The 22,361-nt window shown below is 33.0% G+C and overlaps 1 pseudogene; it reads right to left on the bottom strand.

Annotated features, from left to right (window-relative positions):
* Positions 1 to 11,908: 11,908 nt before the first annotated feature.
* LOC107029043 lies at positions 11,909 to 21,868 on the bottom strand (annotated as a pseudogene).
* Positions 21,869 to 22,361: the final 493 nt, after the last annotated feature.

The following is a 22,361-nucleotide window of genomic DNA, read 5'->3' as shown; positions in this document are numbered from 1 at the left end:
TTCCTGCTCTTGGGATCGTTTGACCTTTAAAATGGGCTGTTTAGTCCATGGTTATTAACCTACTAAATAGATAAGGTCTTAACCGACGTACGTACAAATATTTTCAAAAATAATATCAGAATTTTGGATCACCAAAAAAATGGTAGACTATAGCACAAGAAAATCAACAAAATTGGGGGTTCACCTGCTTTATGGCTCGTTTGACCTTGATAATAGGCCGTTTTGGTCGTAGTGACCAATCCTTTAAATAGATAAACTCTTAATTGACATTTGTGTATATTTTAGGCAAAAATGATCTCGATATTCCAAATCACCAATAGAGATGGTAGACTTTAGCACACGAAAATCGGTAAATTGGGGGTTTACGTTGTCTGTGGCTCGTTAGACCTCTAAAATGGGGTGTTATGGATGTGGTGACACCAATTGACTCCCTAAATTAGGTCTAAAGAAAAGACCATGAATTTTTGGCAAAAATGATCTTTGAATTCCGTATCACCAAAAAAGATGGTGGACTATAGCACACGCAAATGGGCAAAATGGGGAATTTACCTGCTTTGCTGTTCATTTGACCATGAAAATGGGTTTTTTGGCCGTGATGACCAACCACCTCCATATATAAGATCTTAACGGACGTCCTTGTAAATTTATGGAAAAAATCATCTCGCAATTCCGTATCACAAAAAAAGATGAACTATACCACACGAAAATCGACAAAATAGGGAGTTTTCTTTCTTTTGGGTTCGTTTGACCTTGAAAATAAGTTGTTTTGACTGTGGTGACCAAAAAATTCAATAGATAAGGTCTTAAATGATGTCCATGTAATTGTTTTGGCAAAAATTATATCAAATTCGTATCACCAAAAAAGATGGTGGACTATAGCACACAAAAATGGACAAAATGGGTGTTTACCAACTATGGGCTAGTTCGACCTTGAAATAGGTCATTTTGATCGTAGTGACCAACCGACTCCATTTATAAGGTCTTATTGAACGTCCATGTAATTTTTAGAAAAATGATCTCAAAATTCCGAATCACCAAAAATATGATGGACTATAGCATACGAAAATTGTCAAATTGGGGATCTACCTTCTCTGGGCTCGTATGACTTTCAAAATGGGTCGTTTTGGACGCGGTGACCAACTGACTCCATAGGTTAGATCTTACAGAAGTCCCTGGAAAATTTTTGGAAAAAAATAACTTGGAATGCTGGATCTCCAAAAAGATGGTGGACTACAGTGCACGAAAATAGGTAAAATGTGGGGTTTACCTGCTTTGGAGCTCGTTTGACCTTGAAAATTGGTCATTTTAGCCGTGGTGACCAACCAAATCCATATATAAGGTCTAAATGGATATCCGTGTAAAGTTTTGGTAAAAGTAATCACAAAGTTCCTGATTACCAAATAAGATGGTGGACTATAAAGCGCACGAAAATCAGTAAAATTGGGGGTTTACCGGATCTAAGGCTAGTTTGAACTTGAAAATAAGCTATTTTGGACGTGGATACTAACATGCTCCATAGATGAGATCTTAAATAATGGCGGTGTAAGTTTTTGGACAAATGATTTCAAAATTTTGGATCACCAAAAAAAATGGTGGACAATAGCGCAAGAAAATCGGCAAAATGGGGAGTTTACCTGCTCTGGGCTCTTTGACCTTCAAAATGAGTCGTTTTGGTCGTGGTGACCAGTTAGATCCATAGATAAGGTCTTAACAGACACCTGTGTAAATTTTTGGCAAAAATTATCTCAAAATTCAGGATCACCAAAACCGATGGTGGACTCTAGCACACGAAAATTGATAAATTGGGGAATTTGCCTGCTTTGGGATCATTTGACCTTGAAAATGAGTCATTTTGTTCGTGGTGACCAATCGTCTCCATAGATAAGGTCTTTACAGACATCCGTCTAAATTTTGGTGAAAATCATATCAAAATTCCGGATCACCAAAGAAGATGACGGATTATAACACATGAAAATCAACAAAATGGGGGGTTTACCTTCTCTTTGGCTCGTTTGACCTTGAATATGCTCTGTTTTGGCCGTGGTGACTTACCAGCTTAATAGATAAGGTCTTAACGGACGTCCGTTTAAATTTTTAGCAAAAATAATATCGGAATTCTTTATCACAAAAAAAGATGGTGGACTATAGCACACAAAAATCGGTAAAATATGGAATTTACTGTCCTAGGGCTCATTTGACCTTGAAAATGGGTCGTTTTTATCGTGGTGACCAATCGACTCCACAGATAAGGTTTTAATGGATGTCCATGTAAATTTTTGGAAAAATCATCTCGGTATTCCGGATCACCAAAAACCATGGTTGACTATTGCACACGAAAATCTACAAATTAGGTGGTTTACTGTTTAGGGGCTCGTTTGACCTTGAAAATAGACTGTCTTGGACATGGTGACCAACCGGCTATATAAATAAGGCCTAAACGGATGTCCGTGCGAATTTTACAAATATGATCTTAAAATGCCGGATCACAAAAAAAATGGTGGACTATAGCATAAGATAAAATCAGCAAAATGGGGGGTTTACTTGCTCTGTGACTTGTTTGACCTTTAAAATGGTTCGTTCATGACTCCATATATAAGGTCTTAGCAGAAGTCTGTGTATGATTTTGGCAAAAATGATCTCGGAATTTCGATCACCAAAAAAATGATGGACTATAAAGAAGAAAATTGGCAAAATGGGTAGTTTACCAGCTCTAGGGCTCGTTTGATCTTTAAAATGAGTTGTTTTTGTCGTAATCCATAGATAAGGTCTTAATATATGTCTGTATAAATTATTTGCCAAAATTATATCAAAATTTTGGATCACCAAAACAGATTGTGGACTATATAGCACACGAAAATTGACAAAATCGAGGATTTACCTGCTTTGGGGCTCATTTTACCTTGAAAAAATGGACAGTTTTTGATGTGGTGACCAACAGACTCCATACATAAGATTTCAAAGAACGTCTGTGTAAATTTTTGGAAAAATGATCTCAGAATTTTGGATCACCAAAAATACGGTGCACTATAGCACAAGAAAATCGGCAAAATGGGGGGTTTACCTGCTTTTAGGCTCGAATGACCTTGAAAATGGGTTGTTTTTGACGTGGTGACCAATCGAAGATAAGGTCTTAACGGACATCCATGTAAATTTTGACAAAATGATGTCTGAATTTTGGATCACCAAATAAGATGGTAGATTATAGCACACGAAAATTGGCAAAATAGGAGGGCGGGTTACCTTCTATAGACTCGTTTGACCTTGAAAAATGGAACGTTTTGGATTTGGTGACCAACCAGCTCTAAAAATAAAGTCTTAACAGATGTTTGTGTAAATTTTTTGTAAAAATGATCTCAAAATCTAGACCCCCAAAAAATGGTGGACTTTATCGAGATATAATTGAACCATACATCCCTCCACCCTATGTTTATTCTTATACCCCATTTAGACTTGCCAATGCTCCTGTAAAATTTTATATTAGATATGTAATTTCAAAAGATATATGAGCCATTTATCAAATAAGAATAAATGTGTTATAGTTACTTACCGCTCAAAATGATACATCCACCTATATTGAACTGGACCACCAAGTAGGGCTTCATGAACAAGGTGAATAGGAATATGTTCCATCACATCAAAAAACCCAGGTGGAAGAATCTTCTGCCACTTATTGCTAATGACAATAATATTTTCGGCCATTAGAACGAAATTCTCTTATCTCAATGTGCTGGAACACAAGTCTTTAAAGAACAAACTGATCTCTGCCATTGGTTTCCATATGTTTTCAGGCAATCCACAAAAAGCAATTGGGAGTAATTGTTCCATGAAAACATGAGAGTTGTGACTCTTCATCCCATTTAATATTCCACTCCCCATGTCAACTCTCTTTCCCAAATTTGAGGCATATGCATCTGGCATTTTCAAGCTTTCCACCCACTCACAAATTTTTCTCTTCTGTTCAATTGTGAATGAATAACTAGCCTTGGGCTTAAGTAACTTGTTGTTGGAAGACTCTTCTACATGCAACTCTTGTCTTCTACAATGTTCTGGTAAATCAAGTCTAGCCTTAACATTATCTTTTGTCTTGCCAGTCACATCCATTACAATGTTGAACAAATTATCAATATAATTCTTCTCAATATGCATGACATCAAGATTATGTCTAAGCGAATTATCCTACCAATAAGGCAACTCCCAGAATATATTTTGTTTAGTCCAATTATGTGCAACACCATAACCATCAAATTTGTACGGTGGTTCCTCAGTTACCCTTGGAAAATTTTGAACCCTTTCCCAAATATCATCACCCCTTAATATTGGGGGTGGACCATCTCGTTTAATATTGGGGGTGGACCAAATATCATCACCCCTTACTCCTAAATTCATGCTCAGGTGGTAAGAATCGACGATGACAATCAAACCATGAATTTTTCCGGCCATGTTTTAATGTGAATGATTTAGTATCTTCAATACAGTCGGGTCATTCTAACTTTCCAGCTGTCATCCATCCAGATAGCATCCCATAGGCTGGAAAATCATTAATAGTACACATAAAAGTAGCACGCATGTTGAAATTTTGATTACGAGAAATGTCCCATGTTTCTACCCCCTCAGACCACAGCAATTTCAACTCATCAATCAAAGGTTGTAAGTACACATCAATCTTTGCATTTTGGATTACTCGGACAAGGAATGACACAATTTATAAATATATATGGACTTGTTATAAACATTTCAGGTGGAAGATTATACGATTAATAAATACATAACAACAAGAATATGGTGAATCCCCAACTGAAAAAGGGGTGAAACTATCCGCACACAAACCCAACCTAACATTCCTTGGTTTAGCGGCAAAATCTGGATAATTTTTAATAAAATGTTTCCAAGCCTCTCCATCATATGGATAACACATGACACCAGGTGGCCTTCTATTTTCATGGTGCCATCTCATATGAGGAGTAGAGCTATTTGATGCATACAACCTCTTCAATCTTGGTATAAGAGGTAAATAATGCATAACCTTAATAGCAAGTTTCTTTCCGATAGAACCAGTCTTATAGCTAGGGTGACTACAAAACTTACAAGACTCTAGATCGACATCCTCCTTGTAGTATAACTTACAACCTTTTTCACAACAATCAATTCTTATAGAGGACAATCCTGACTTAGACACCAATGCATTTGCTTTATAATAAGAATCAGGAACCTTTACACTGGGATCAACTAATTCCTTCATATGATCTATCAGAGAGTCCATTCCTCCTTGAGAAATATTATTTTCAGATTTGGTACTGAATAATCTAATTATAACAGACAATTTAGAGTGTTGACCCCCGTTGAACAAAGGACTACTACTATCACGCAATTGTTCATAAAATAGTTTGCTTCTTCATTGGGAGCTTCTTCTACATTTTCCCTAAATTCAAAATCAGAATGCATTCTAAAAGCATCATCAACCATATCTGACATACTAGAACCTTGGAAATAAGTATGCTCTATAGATCTACTACTTTCACCGACAACAAAGTTATTAAACATAGTGTCATTTTCAACTTCACCAAGACTAGTCCAAACTATATACCCTAGTTTGAATCCATTCCTCATAAAATGCATAGCAACATTCTCTGTTGTATGATATCTCACATTTTCATAATTCACACACGGAAACCTAATCGATCTTGAAGTTAAAACATCATCAAGTGTCTTTGCATAATTTATAAATCTAGTGACACCATCTGCAAATTTCTGAATCATACCCGCTCGCATGCTTGTTTCTATTATACATCCAACTACGATCAGGATCCATCTACACAAACAATAATAATAATTTTTATTTTTATTTTTAACTTAATTCCAACACTATATTAACCAACAAAATCACATTAACTTATTTGAAGAAATTAACATCTTTATAACTCTAATTAATTTAGTTTTAACTTAGTTCCAACACTATATTCACCAACTAAAACATATTTACTTATTTGAAGATCTTACCTAACTTTCTAAGTCTAACTAGTTTAGTTTTCACTTAATTCCAACACTATATTCACCAACTAAATCTCATTACTTATTTGAAGAACTGAACATCATTCTAAGTCTAATTAGTTTAGTTTTAACTCTATTCCAACACTATATTCACCAACTAAATCACATTACTTATTTGAAGAACTTAACAACTTTCTAAGTCTAATTAGTTTAGTTTTAACTTAATTCAAATACTATATTCACCAACTAAATCACATGAACATATTTGAAGAACATAACAACTTTCTAAGTCTACTTATTTTAGTTTTAATTTATTTCCAACACTATATTCATCAACTAAATCACATTACTTAATTAAAGAAATTAACAACTTTCTAAATCTAATTAGTTTAGTTTTAACTTACTTCTAACACTATATTCAACAACTAAATCATATTGACTTATTTGAAGAACTTAACATCTTTCTAAGTCTAATTAGTTTAGTTTTAACTTAGTTCCAACACTATATTCACCAACTAAATCACATTACTTATTTGAACAACTTAACATCTTTCTAAGTCTAATAAGTTTAGTTTTAGCTTAGTTCCAACACTATCTTAACCAAATAAATCATATTAACTTATTTGAAGAACTTACTAAGTCTAATTAGTTTTGTTTTAACTTGATTCCAACACTATATTCACCAACTAAATCAAATTACTAATTTGAAGAACTTAAAAACTTTCTATGTCTAATTAGTTTAGTTTTAACTTAATTCAAACACTATATTCACCACTAAATCACATTAACTTATTTGAAGAACTTATCATTTTTCTAAGTCTAATTAATTTAGTTTTAACTTAGCTCCAACACTATATTCACCAACTAAATCACATTACTTATTTGAAGAACTTAACAACTTTCTAAGTCTAATTAGTTTAGTTTTAACCTAGTCCAAAAATTATATTAACCAACTAAATCACATTAACATGTTTGAAGAACGTAACAACTTTCTAAGTCTAAGTAGTTTTGTTTTAACTTAATTCCAACACTATATTCACCAACTAAATCACATTACTAATTTGAAGAACTTAACAACTTTCTAAGTCTAATTAGTTTAGTTCTAACTTAATTCAAACATTATATTCACCAACTAAATCACATTAACTAATTTGAAGAACTTAACAACTTTCTTAGTCTATTAATTCCAACACTATATTCACCAACTAAATCACATTAGTTATTTGAAGTACTTGACAACTTTCTAAGTCTAATTAGTTTAGTTTGAACTTAATTCAAATACCATATTCATCAAAAAAATCATATTACTTATTTAAAGAACTTAACATCTTCCTAAGTTTAATTACTTTAGTTTTAGCTTAATTCAAACACTATATTCACCAAATAAATCACATTACTTATTTGAAGAACTTACAACTTTCTAAGCTTAATTAGTTTTGTTTTAACTTAATTCCAAAACTATATTCACCAACTAAATCACATGAAATTATTTGAAGAACTTAACATCTTTCTTAGTATAATTAGTTTAGTTTTAACTTAATTTAAACAATATATTCACCAAATAAATCACATTACTTATTTGAAGAACTTAACATCTTTCTAAGTGTAATTAGTTTAGTTTTAACTTAGTTCGAACACTATATTAACCAACTAAATCACATTAACTTTTTTGAACTTAACATCTTTCTAAGTCTAATTAGTTTAGTTTTAACTTTGTTCCAACACTATATTAACTAAGTATATCACATTAACTTATTTGAAGTTCTTAACAACTTTCTAAGTCTAATTAGTTTAATTTTAACTTAATTCCAACAATATAGTCACCAACTAAATCACATTACTTAGATGGGCCAAAATAAATCTTGCAAGAAAATCAATTTTGTCATCAATAGGATCAACTAGTGTTGGTACTTATGCTTAACAAATATACTGTATCTAAATTTAAAGCTAAGTGTCAACATTAGATGGACACAAATCGATCTTGCAAGAAATTAATTTTGTCATCAACAGGATCAACTAGTGTTGGTACTTATACTTAACAAATATATTATTTCTAAATTTAAAGCTAAGTGTCAACACTAGATGGACACAGATCAATCTTGCTAGAAAATCAATTTTGTCATCAATAGGATCAACTAGTGTTGGTACTTATGCTTAACAAATATATTATATCTAAATTTAAAGCTAAGTGTCAACATTAGATGGACACAAATCGATCTTGCAAGAAAATATATTTTGTCACAATAGGATCAACTAGTGTTGGTACTTATACTTAACAAATATATTATTTCTAAATTTAAAGCTAAGTGTCAACATTAGATGGACACAAATCGATCTTGCAAGAAAATATATTTTGTCACAATAGGATCAACTAGTGTTGGTACTTATACTTAACAAATATATTATTTCTAAATTTAAAGCTAAGTGTCAACATTAGATGGACACAAATCGATCTTGCAAGAAAATATATTTTGTCACAATAGGATCAACTAGTGTTGGTACTTATACTTAACAAATATATTATTTCTAAATTTAAAGCTAAGTGTCAACATTAGATGGACACAAATCGATCTTGCAAGAAAATATATTTTGTCACAATAGGATCAACTAGTGTTGGTACTTATACTTAACAAATATATTATTTCTAAATTTAAAGCTAAGTGTCAACATTAGATGGACACAAATCGATCTTGCAAGAAAATATATTTTGTCACAATAGGATCAACTAGTGTTGGTACTTATACTTAACAAATATATTATTTCTAAATTTAAAGCTAAGTGTCAACATTAGATGGACACAAATCGATCTTGCAAGAAAATATATTTTGTCACAATAGGATCAACTAGTGTTGGTACTTATACTTAACAAATATATTATTTCTAAATTTAAAGCTAAGTGTCAACATTAGATGGACACAAATCGATCTTGCAAGAAAATATATTTTGTCACAATAGGATCAACTAGTGTTGGTACTTATACTTAACAAATATATTATTTCTAAATTTAAAGCTAAGTGTCAACATTAGATGGACACAAATCGATCTTGCAAGAAAATATATTTTGTCACAATAGGATCAACTAGTGTTGGTACTTATACTTAACAAATATATTATTTCTAAATTTAAAGCTAAGTGTCAACATTAGATGGACACAAATCGATCTTGCAAGAAAATATATTTTGTCACAATAGGATCAACTAGTGTTGGTACTTATACTTAACAAATATATTATTTCTAAATTTAAAGCTAAGTGTCAACATTAGATGGACACAAATCGATCTTGCAAGAAAATATATTTTGTCACAATAGGATCAACTAGTGTTGGTACTTATACTTAACAAATATATTATTTCTAAATTTAAAGCTAAGTGTCAACATTAGATGGACACAAATCGATCTTGCAAGAAAATATATTTTGTCACAATAGGATCAACTAGTGTTGGTACTTATACTTAACAAATATATTATTTCTAAATTTAAAGCTAAGTGTCAACATTAGATGGACACAAATCGATCTTGCAAGAAAATATATTTTGTCACAATAGGATCAACTAGTGTTGGTACTTATACTTAACAAATATATTATTTCTAAATTTAAAGCTAAGTGTCAACATTAGATGGACACAAATCGATCTTGCAAGAAAATATATTTTGTCACAATAGGATCAACTAGTGTTGGTACTTATACTTAACAAATATATTATTTCTAAATTTAAAGCTAAGTGTCAACATTAGATGGACACAAATCGATCTTGCAAGAAAATATATTTTGTCACAATAGGATCAACTAGTGTTGGTACTTATACTTAACAAATATATTATTTCTAAATTTAAAGCTAAGTGTCAACATTAGATGGACACAAATCGATCTTGCAAGAAAATATATTTTGTCACAATAGGATCAACTAGTGTTGGTACTTATACTTAACAAATATATTATTTCTAAATTTAAAGCTAAGTGTCAACATTAGATGGACACAAATCGATCTTGCAAGAAAATATATTTTGTCACAATAGGATCAACTAGTGTTGGTACTTATGCTTAACAAATATATTATATCTAAATTTAAAGTTAACTGTCAACACAAGATGGACACAAATCGATCTTGCAAGAAAATATATTTTGTCACAATAGGATCAACTAGTGTCGGTACTTATGCGTAACAAATATATTATATTTAAATTTAAATTTAAGTGTCAACACTAGATGGAAACAAATTGATCTTGCCAGAAAATCAATTTTGTCATCAATAGGATCAGCTAGTGTTGGTACTTATGCTTAACAAATATATTATTTCTAAATTTAAACCTAAGTGTCAACACTAGATTGACACAAATCAATTTGGCAAGAAAATCGATTTTGTCATCAACAGGATCAACTAGTGATGATGCTTATACTTAACAAATATATTATTTCTTAATTTAAGGCTTAGTGTCAACACAAGATGGACACAAATCAAGTAGGTGAATACAAACACATTATAGAAAATAACTGTACTTGAACTTTAGAGATTTGAAATCACCAAACCTTATCTTCTACATTGATGAAAGAGGCAGTATAATCTTGTATCAACTTTTTTTTATATGTTGAGCTTCCTATGTTACCTAGTATAAAAGGAGGGAGAAAAGTTAAAACTAGGAAAATAGAGTTTGAACCTATTTACACACACATGTTACTTACAAGAAGATAAGTGGGCATGAAGTCATACTCTTAAGTCATTTGTATTGTTATTTCAAAATAGTTTAATTTGATTTACTTACATCAAGAGCTCAACTCAAGTATAGATTCCCACCAACCTACTAATTTATCCCAAACACGAGGATGTATGATTGTTTTCTTTATGATAGAACCATTTATTAACGACAAAAATATTACAACTCTACCATAATATAACACTTCAAGCACTATAATAAACAAATTTAGGAAATATGTTTTCAACTAGATATTCTAATAACACTTCAAGCACTTCAATAAACATCTTTTAAGGGAGATGTTCATACAAGAACGCAAGCAAATTCTGAAAAAACATAAAGAATAAATTGAACTAAGTATACTAGAACTCTAATTTTGAGATACTTCAACTAAATGAAAACAAAAAAGATTTCTTAGGAATGTTCTAAAAATTTCACCTTGAATTAAAGAGATGGAATGACGCCGACCCACTGCTGCAGCTGCACGACCCACTGTGCAAGATGGTGATAGAGGCGGCGCCGGTGGCGATGGAGGCGGCGGAGCAAGGTGGATGGGCGACCGTCGGTGGTTCAATGAGTGAGGAGTGAGAGAGAGATATTTAACTGAGGGTTTTGATATCATCCTTCTTTATTTTTTTTGAAGAGAAGTGTTTAATTTACCGACCAAGGGATGTAAATATTTTTTAGAATAACTAATTTACCGACCACGAAATATTGGTATTTTTAAAAATAATTATCTATGTTTAACAATATTTAATAAATATTGACATCTTGAAGTCGATATTATTTAAATAAAATNTATATATATATATATATATATATAGAAGTTTAATTTAATAAATTGAATTTATCAATCAAGTTAATTTTTTTAATTTAAATTATATTCGTCCTAGTTATATAAATTAAAATGTAATATATAAATCTCGCCTTAAATTGATCATCGATATTTCTTTAGTTGATGATGTATTTCATACATAATTAATCAACGTATTGCATACTCAGATGGAGTATACTTTACATGTTATCATAATTAGGAAGTGATCAGTACACTTGACATACGTTCAAGATCAGAAGTATATAATAATACTATCTTGCATTTCTTACTCGAATAGATTATATGTTAACTCTTCACCTCTACATAATAAAACGAGATATTAAGTTTATAATTAGATGACTTATAAATATATTTGTACATTACTCTAGAAATATAAGTTAATTATATATTAATTCATATAGGAGATTGAATTAACCACATTATGCATATTACCAACAGTCCAATAACAATTCCACAACCATAACCCGTGAGAACTGCCTACCAATTGATCATTGGTGAATTATCTTCTTCTTCTTGATCTAGATCAACTGAAGTTGTCACTTGTGGTACCCTATCATCACCGCCACAATGTTTTGAGATGGCAATCCACGTAATCCATCATTCCTTTTGTATGAACTGTTCTCAAACATATCAAATTGTTTTCCTTTAGGGATGCATCCAACAAGATGATTGCGAGAGAGATTCAAGACTGCAAGATATGTGAGGAATGGAAGTTGCTGCGGAATTTCTCCGCTGATTTATTTAGATGAGAGATCCAATGATTCGATTACTGATAAATTTTATGCTGGTATATGACCTTCCAAGACATTATGATATACATTCAACACACGAAGTCCAATGAGATCTCCAATAATGCTTGGAGTCTGGCCTTCAAATCTATTCCTTGAGAGCTCAATAATTTTTTTGGTAGTCCAAACTCGAGGAAGTTCATGGTCCAGTCCCTTTGTTGTCATTATCAATGAATTTTCATAATAACAATAATATGCATTTGCTACATACTCTCGGGTACCACTGTTCTCACCAATTGTTTTTGTGGCTTGAAAATTCTGAAACAAGCTCACTGGTAAATCTCCACTAAATCCGTTGGAAGAGAGATCTATGACTCGAATTTGAGCAAACAAGTAGTTAGTCCTTATAGGACCATAAAACTTATTTGATCTCAACTTTAAGATCTGCAAATCAGGTAGCTCTACTCACCATTTTGGAAACGTGTCATTCAAATCGTTGTTACTTAAATCTAGAAATTCTAGTTTTTCACAATTGATCAAAGATGGTGGAACTTTTCCCTGTAGCTTATTGCCATTCAATCTAATGACGTTGAATCGTCTTTTAATACTAAAGTTCGTATTATTTGTTACACTAAGACTATTGTTGCTTAAATCCAAAATCTCAACTCCACTCATCTCACCCAAACATTGCGAGATTGCTCCCTCCAAATTATTACTTCTCAGATCTAGTAGTACCATTTCTTTCAGATTGCAGATAGTTGAAGCAATTTGTCCACTGATATTATTGTGTGAAACGAGAAGTCCTCGTAGGAATTGATTGTTTAGGAGTGACTTTGGAATAGGACCTTCCAGCTTATTTTGTTTCATAGAAATTAAAAATAATGTTTTTGACTTGAACTCCTATATTTTTCCACTTAAAGTGTTATCGCTCAATCTAACTTTTCAAGTGAAGGAAGGGAGAATATCCAGGAAGGTATAGTCCCATTCAAGTTGTTTGATGACGAGTTTTGGTTTTGTATTCCGCTTACGTTGGATGGAATTGCACTAGTTAGGGAATTGGATGAAAAATCTAAGGAAACAAGTTGCGTCCAACTTCTGTTAGAACTCAAGTCGTCCATCAAAGTTGTTATTTTGCAGTGATAAGTACCTCAATTTTCCAAATCTTGAGAAGTGGGGAATTGGTCCTTCAAGATGGTATCACCAAGGTCCAAAAACTCTATGTGAGTGAGATTCCGTAGAGGTTTATGATAGTGAAAAACATACCAGATAACAAAAAAAATACAAGATTACAATTGAAAATAAAAAGAAGAAAATGAATCTCTTCAAGGCTGAGGCGTGAATATCTCTCTCTCTTTAAGGAGATTAAGCCTACTGCAACAAATATTTTTCACCGGTCCATCAGTAGTACTCTTTGACTTGTCCCCTCAAGGATACAATAGCCTTCACAAAATATTACTCAACAACTCTGGACAAGAGTTGAGTCCAAAGCTCCACAAAAAAGAACACCTCCCTTCAACTAATAAGAACTCTCTTTTTGACTAACTCTTTTACTCTATATTTTCTCTTGTATATTGTGACTTCAAACCAAATGAAGACCACCACTATTTATACTACAATAAATCTTCCTATCAATGAATAAGAAAATAATGGGGTAGTAAATAGGAAAAGATAAATGGTTTAGGAGTTACATATGTTACATAGGTTACAAGGAATAATGGAGGAATAAAGAGTGAAGTGTTATGGAGAAATAATGGTCTTAGTTGACCATTACATACCATTCCAACAAACCCAATGGACAGCCACTACAACGTTCTCTGCAATGTTATAGAGTAATGGCAATTTAAGCCAAGTGATAATTAAGATGACATCAAATATCAAACGGTAGAATGCACCTAATAATATGTAGTTAGGCAGACTATAAGTAACCTTTAGCATATTATAATAATATTAAAAGAATAATAATATTAAAATTCTATAACAATCCCCCACTCATTTTAATTCAAGAGAGTATATCAGTTGAAGGAAGACTATCATGCATAATGAAGGTGTGCTCTCCATTGAACCTCCACTTAGTAAAAAGAGTAACTTTTACTCCCGAGTCGCAGTGTTCTCATACTTGAACTATGACTTCTTAAGGGAAATAAAATATTACTGCTCACACATAATAGTCAAGGTGTTGACATGAGCTTTAAAGCCATCACGTTATGGCGATGTGCTATCCCGGTTTCATGAGTGCATTTGAGAATAAGCCAATTCTCATAGGAAGCGACCTACTTCCACACATCACATAGGTGAAATCTGTCGAGACTGCTCCTATAAGCTTAACACTCCATCCATACGAGCTACAGATATTCATTAAGAGTTTTATTAACTCAACCTTCACAAACTACAGGAAACAATGCACTCACATCATAGGGAGGGAATAATAAGATAGTGCATTTTTCAGAACAAGTCATTATATGATTAGTTTTTCCCTTTGAACCTGGTTATAGGATCTATAGTCCCCAGGTTGGGTTTCCTCATATATAACTCAAGGATTTGTAGGCTTCAATCTCATCCCCCTCGATGTGCTCCAGACCTTTTCTATTGTTAAGGCCTTAGTAAGAGGATCTGAAAGATTATCACAAGATTTGACATAATCAACATTAATGGTACCATTTTTCAAATACGATCTTACATTACTGTGCTTTCTTCTTATAGGTCTGGATTTACCGTTGTAATAACGGTTTTGAACTCTACCAATTGCAGCGGTGCTATCACAATGAATTAAAATAGGAGGAATTGATTTTTCAAAATAAAAAATTTGAAATAATAAATCTCTTAATCAATTCGCTTCCTCAATAGCTGAAGCTAAAGCAATTAATTCAGCCTCCATGGTAGAGTTAGCAATTATAGTTTGCTTTTTTGATCTCCAAAGAACAGCACCACTACCTAAAGTAAAAATATAACCAGTGTGTAGAATAAGAATCACCTGATAAAGTGTTTCAATCTGCATTAAAAAAGCCTTCAAGTACAACGTAATTTTTTTTATATAACAAACCACAAAATTTTCGTTCCAATCAATATCTCATAACTCTTGTTACAACATGCCAATCTTCATTACCTGGCTTGCTTGTAAACCTTAAAAAATGCGTGACGTTTGGGAAGCATGAGCAACCCTTAGCGCACGAGATAGCAATGACAGGAGATTGATCGTTCCTTCGTTCTACGAACCCTTGTTGATTCTGAACTTCGTTCGCGAAGGAACCAGACTTTTGACGGGCCAGCCCTTTTTTATGCGCTGCTTTACCCTGAAAGGAAAATGAGCTTTGCTCCTCTGGGCGCTAGGCGCTCCCGTGGTTCGCGAGAAGGAAAAAGGATGTTGCATGTGGCACGAGATGATATAATGTTCATTTATTACCAAAAACAAGTCATTTATGGATATTATTAGAAGGGCCGTGCAGGTCCAGTCTTGTCTACCTTTCGATCCACAAGGATCAAGATCAAATGAATGCGCATTCTCTTTCTGGCAAGCGAAGATATACTTCTAACCTCTTAGTGACCTGCCAAGGGTTTAGGGGTGCTTCTCCTGCTGCGACTACCCCCCTCTTCTATTTGAAAGGTAAAGGCCCACCAGAAGAGGATAGTGCTTTCATGAATGAATACTACTCCTGAAATATAGTGGAATGATTTTTTTATGGTGGATAGTGGGGAGTGAAAAGACCAATGCAGCAGAGAATATTTCGTTTCACTATGTTCAACTCATTTCGTTGATAAACGAAGTAACGAAACATAGGGAATAAGGAACATTTCGTTTATCAAATCATTCCCATAAAAGCATTCATTTCTTTCTCATTTTCAGGTAGAGTGTACCTGGCCCCTATATGAACCCCCTGATCTGATGGGGGGAATTCCTATGAAAGAGGAGGGTCGAAAACCTCAACGGGAAACCTTTCACCGCGCCACACGATTCTTTCGCGAAGCCCCCCAAATCCGATTTATTTAGATCAATAGGGAGAGTAGATTATGATGGTGTTTTAAGACGTTAGCATTAAGCTGGGCCTGAGGATCCACATTTTAATATTATCCTGAGAATCAGAGAGCTAATGAGAAGGGATTGGAGGTGTTAATTGAGACATATTTGGAGGGAAGGCAATGTGAAGATGTGTTGGCTAAGCAAAGTATCGGTCCTTCTCCTGGCTTAAAGGAAGTACGGCGGGTCCGAGTAGGAATAAATTGACGAAGAAGTAGGGCATACAGTAGGTCAATTAAGTTGCCTAAATCTCTTCCTTATCTGCTGCTCTGTAGCTGCCTTCCTCGCTTCGTCTTCGGCTTTCATAGTTGTGAACTAACCTGATTAGGGATTACCAAAGTCACGTCCAAGATGGACGGGGCGGAGGGAAACCTAATGATTGTTCCAATCGAGAAGGGGGAAGACAGGAGTACTTCAAAGCAAGGTCGAAATCCATCCCTCTTTTTAAAACTGATTAATTAACGATCCACCAAGCAAGGGCACGTTGCGCGGTAGTAGCCAGTTCAAGGAAGTGAAACTAAGACAGGAAACTACCAAGTACTCCTACTGCATATACAATATCAGGCCTAGTGCAATTAGTCACATATCTCAAACATTCGATTATACTAGCATAGTTCTTTTGATTTATTACATAATTTTCACTTTCAACAGGAAATAAGTAAACACTTCAATAAAAAGGAGTAGCAACATGCTTGCAATCATGAAAGTTATATTTTTTCAAAATTTTTTCAACATAATGTGACTGGTCAAGGAAAATTCCCTCACATGTTTTTGTTATTTTTATTCAAGGAATAAAATTTCCCTCACCAAGATCTTTCATATCAAAATGGCTTTTAAGAACATTTCAAGCTTCATCAATAATATTCATTTTAGAGCCAAAGATCAATAAATCATCAAGATAGAGACAATTAATCACATGTGAATTATTCCAAGACTTATGATATATGCACTTATCACACTCATTTGTTTTAAAACCGTTTTCAATCATGCGGGAATCAATGTTTTCATTCCATTGCTTTGGTGCCTGTTTCAAGCCATATATGGATTTAGTAAGTTTACATACTTTGCTTTCTTGGCCTGCTTCAAGAAAACACTCGGGTTGATCCATATAAATTTCTTCATTTAGGTCTCCATTTAGAAAAGAAGTTTTTACATCCATTTGATTAATTTAAACATCAAAAATTGCAGCCATAGCAATTAAAAGTCTTATGGAAGCAATTCTTGTTACGGAGAAAAAGTATTAAAAAATTATAGGCCTTCTAGTTGCTTAAAACCTTTTGCAACTAACCTAGCCTTGTATTTATCAATAGAACCATCCGGTTTCAACTTTTTCCTCAAGACCCATTTGCTACCAATTGTTTGACAATGTGGTGGTAAATCAACTAGCTTCCAAGTTTTATTAGAAATTAGTTATTCCATTTCATCATTTACAACCTCTTTCAAAAAAATAGAATCATGTGAAGGTAATGCTTATTTCAAATATGAGGGTCATCTTCAACATTAAACACATAAAACTCAGGACCAAAATCCTTTTCTACTCTATCTCTTTTACTTCTTCTTAACTCAAAATCATTAACTTCTTCATTTTTCAAAATTGAAGTAGAAGAACTAGGTAGTGACAAATCATTTTGTTCAATCCTTTGACGCCCACAATTTTAGAATTGAAAGGAAAATTATTTTCATGAAAAATAGCATCACCAGATTCTATTACAATATTATCTTCAAGATTAAAAAAATCTATAGGCTGTACTATTTGAAGCATAACCAAGAAAAACACAAGTAGTAACTTTCTTACCCAACTTTGTAATCTTGAGATCCAATAACCTAATAAAGGTTAGATAACCCCTAACTTTTAGATATTCCAAACTTGGATTGTAACCTTTCAACAATTCAAAAGGTTTCAATTTAGACTTTTTATGAGGAACACGATTTAACACATAACAATCACTTAAAATAGCTTCACCCCAAAAATTTAAAGGTGCATGTGACTCAATAAGCATGACATTAGTCAATTCAACCAAAGCTCTATTTTTCCTTTTTGCTACTCCATTAGATGAAGAAGAATAAGGAGGAGGAGTTTCATGAATTATTCGCAATGATCTAACAAAAGAATGAAAGTCATTTGATTCATATTCACGGCCTCTATCACTTCTAATTCTTTTTATTTTTCTTCCAAACTGATTTTCAACCTCATGGAGATAAGTTTTGAAATTTTCAAAAGCATCACTTTTATTTTTCATCAAGTAAACATATGTAAACTTAGAAAAATCATCAATGAAAGTGATAAAATATCTATTACCTCCACGAGTTAGAATTTCACCAAGTTCACAAATATCACTACGAACTAATTCTAACAAATCAGTTTTTCTTTCAACTTGAAAATGAGGCTTTTAGTGATTTTAGCTTTACTACATGCCGCAAACTTTTTAAAATTCTTTTTAACTATTGGGATTATTCCTAAACTACTCATGATTTCAACATACGATCATTATATGACACAAACGAGCATGCCAAAAATTGATAGAAGAAAGCATATAAACAGAAGTAGAAGTTTTATTCATTTCAACATTCAACTTAAACATCCCATCACATGCATACCCCTTCCCCACAAAAATACCCTTCTTCACTCTAACATATTTATCAGATTCAATAATCTATTTAAAGTCTGCTCTATTAAGAAGAAAACTAGACATCAATTTTTTTTCTCGTAGAAGGAGTATAAATACATATTTCAATGTTAATACCCTTCTAGAAGTAAACCACAATTCCACATCTCCCTTTCCAAGCACTTGAGTACTGTGATCATCACCAAGCATGATGGTATTTGGCTCCTCAAAATGAGTATATTTTTTAAACCAGTCTTTGTCATAACAGACATGACGGTTTGCACCAGAATCAGCCCATCATCCATCAACATTCTCAACTATGTTTATGTCGGTAATTACCGTCACAAAAGGTTCTTCGGTAACGTTTGCCTGAGGGTTAGGACCACATTTTCGGAATCTACAAAATTGAGCAATGTGTCTACTCTTGCCACAAACAAATCATGGTCCCTTTTCTTGAACTTGTAGATTTTGTTCTTGGTGATTTTCACCATTAGTTTTCTTGGGAGGTCTCCCATAATTTTTCTTGAATTTTTTCTTCTTAGGCTTTAAAGAAGTATTTTTGTGAGTTTCAGGAGTAGCATTATTCGAAGTAATTAAATTTTCCTTCGATGTGATGTTGTCCTCTTCTGTTTGTATAAGTGCATCTTGGCCCCTTGCTTCTTCTTCCATGCGGATTTTCATGATCAAGGTTTCAAGAGAGGTTTCCTTTTGTTTGCGGCGCATAGTTTTTTGAAATTCCTTCCAACAAGGTAAAAGTTTATCTACTATACCACAAACAATAAGATTATCTCCAATTTAAACCTCTTCAGACCTAAGCTCTCCAACAATCAGGATATCATCTTGAGCTTGGTCTACCACCGATTTGTTGTCCACCATTTAAAAATGAAAAAATCTACTATCTTTATATTCTTTTCGCTCCAGCCTCTTTGGTATCATATTTACTCTTCAATGTCTTCCAAATTTTCTTTCCACTAGAGTAAGTTCTATCATAATAATCATAAAAATTATCAGATAAATAATTAAGAATATAATATCGACACTTATAAAAATCTCCATCATACTTTTCCAATTTCTCTAGATGAGAGATAGTTTTATCATTACTCATAGAGGTGATGTCTTCTTTATTAGGATTCTTCTCAGTTAACACATAAGAAACATTGAGAAGACTTAAGTAGAAAAGTACTTTACCCTTCCATCTCTTAAAATGATTACCATTGAACCGAAATGTCTTGTTGAGGTTTCCCATCCTGACATCCGCAATTTTTTCAATTGTAGTTATTTTGAATCTCCTTACAATTGTTATCGAAAAACTTACTAGATAACAAAAAAATATACAAGATTACAATTGAAAATAAAAAGAAGAAAATAAATCTCTTCAAGGCTGAGGCGCGGATATCTCGCTCTCTTTAAGGAGATTCAAGCCTACTACTACAAATGTTTTTGACCAGTCCAGCAGTAGTACTCTTTGAATTGTCCCTTCCAGGATACAACAACATTCACAAAATATTAGTCAACAACTCTGGACAAGAGTTGAGTCCAAAACTCCAAAAAAACGAACATCTCCCTTCAACTAATAAGAACTCTCTTTTTAACTAACTCTTTCACTCTATATTTTCTCTTTTATGTAGTGTGTTCAAACCAAATGAAAACCACTACTATTTATACTATAAGAAATCTTCCTAGCAATGAATAAGAAGATAATGGGGTAATAAAAAGGAAAAGATAAATGGCTTAGGAGTTACATATGTTACATAGGTTACAAGGAATAATGGAGGAATAAAGAGTAAAATGTTATGGAGAAATAAGGGTCCTAGTTGACCATTACATACCCTTCCAAGAAACCCAATGGACAACCACTACAACTCTCTGCAACATTATAGGGTAATGGCAATTTAAGCCAAGTGATAATTAAGATTACATCAAATGTCAAACCGTAGAATGCACCTAATAATATGTAGTTAGGCAGACTACAAATAACCTTTAGCATATTATAATAATATTAAAAGAATAATAATATTAAAATGCTATAACAGTTTAAGAATAGGCCCTGAGATATTAGAATCATGCATGTCCACATGAAGAAATGAAGTTAGATGGCTAAATGATTCAGGTATCATACCACTAATATTCACACGATAGAGATATAACTTCATGAGGGATGAACTACTATTCCATTTTATTGTGGGAAACCTAATAGTGAGTTGGGGATTCTCAGATAAATCAAGGAATTCTAAATTGGAAAGGTGGAAAACTCTTTCGGGCAATACCCCACGAAATTGTGTTCCTGGAAGCTTTAAGGTTTTCAAATAAGAAGAGAAATTTAGAGGAATTCTTGAAGAGATGTTCACGGAGTCAACATTGAGATCTCTTAATCGGGTCAATTTCTTAAGGAGCAGTTCAAAATTGTGAGACTTAACTCTAAGCCCATATGGATCCATAGTCGTGATACGAAGAAAATATAATTTGGAAAGGTGAGAGATTTCAGCTGGGATTAAACCTGTAAAACTTGAAAGGGACAAATCAAGATGCGTCAAGGTAGCAAACTCACCAAATTTAGGTGAAATGAGTGATCCAGTGAAATCATTGTAAGACAAATCAAGCCTTTTGAGAATGAAGAGTTGAAAGAGGCTACTATTGGAATGAAAGTTGCCTCGAAGTTGGCTGCAACGGAGATCAAGCTCAATAACTTGTCTTGTCTTCTCGTCACAATGAATTCCATCTCATGAGCAACAATCTGTGCTCTTGTTCCATGAAAGAACTCTTGGATACGACTGAATCAATATGTGTATTATGTCGTAACAACCATAAGTAGGTCTCACGGTAAACATGTTCTTGACTTGTAGAAGAGAAAGAGATTGATCTTTGGAGCACAAATAAGGTGAGGATGAGGAGAAAGCAAGTTGACATAGAAAGGTATATAGTATAAGAAATACAAGTTTTACATAACCCATTTCTGCACTAAAAATGATCAAACTAATTAAGTTGGTAGAGAAGAAATCAAGAAATTATTTGATTTGTGTGTCTATTCAACAATTTTGATGAGTTATATATAGCACAAAATAAGCAAAAAAAAATTTACTATTGGTTACCCTGTCATGTTCAATTAGTTGAACTTGTGAATCACATATTCCCATTCAATGTGTCACACAAGTGAATGCTGAAAACTATCAATAGTTCACATTCTTAAGTCAAAGCACAATGTCCCACCACTTGTATACAACACATTACACATGCATTTTGTGTGCTACCTTATTATAGACAAAAAATATCTTTGTCTCTGAGCTTAAAGTTGAATGTTCCATGCTTAACATAAAAGGTTCATAACAAGTGTCCTTTTATTTAAGTAGTGTTGACTTTTTTATGTTATTGAACATGATTAACGAAATTTCTTTACTCTCTACGTATTAAGATCTTAAAGTTTAGAATCAATCTCTTCTATCATATAAAATTACAAATCTCACAATTATTGACATATTTTTACACTTCCCATTACTGTACTC

Source organism: Solanum pennellii, chromosome 1, assembly GCF_001406875.1.
Source record: "Solanum pennellii chromosome 1, SPENNV200".
Classification (NCBI taxonomy): Eukaryota; Viridiplantae; Streptophyta; class Magnoliopsida; order Solanales; family Solanaceae; genus Solanum; species Solanum pennellii.
This window is presented reverse-complemented; position numbering and strand designations above follow the sequence as displayed.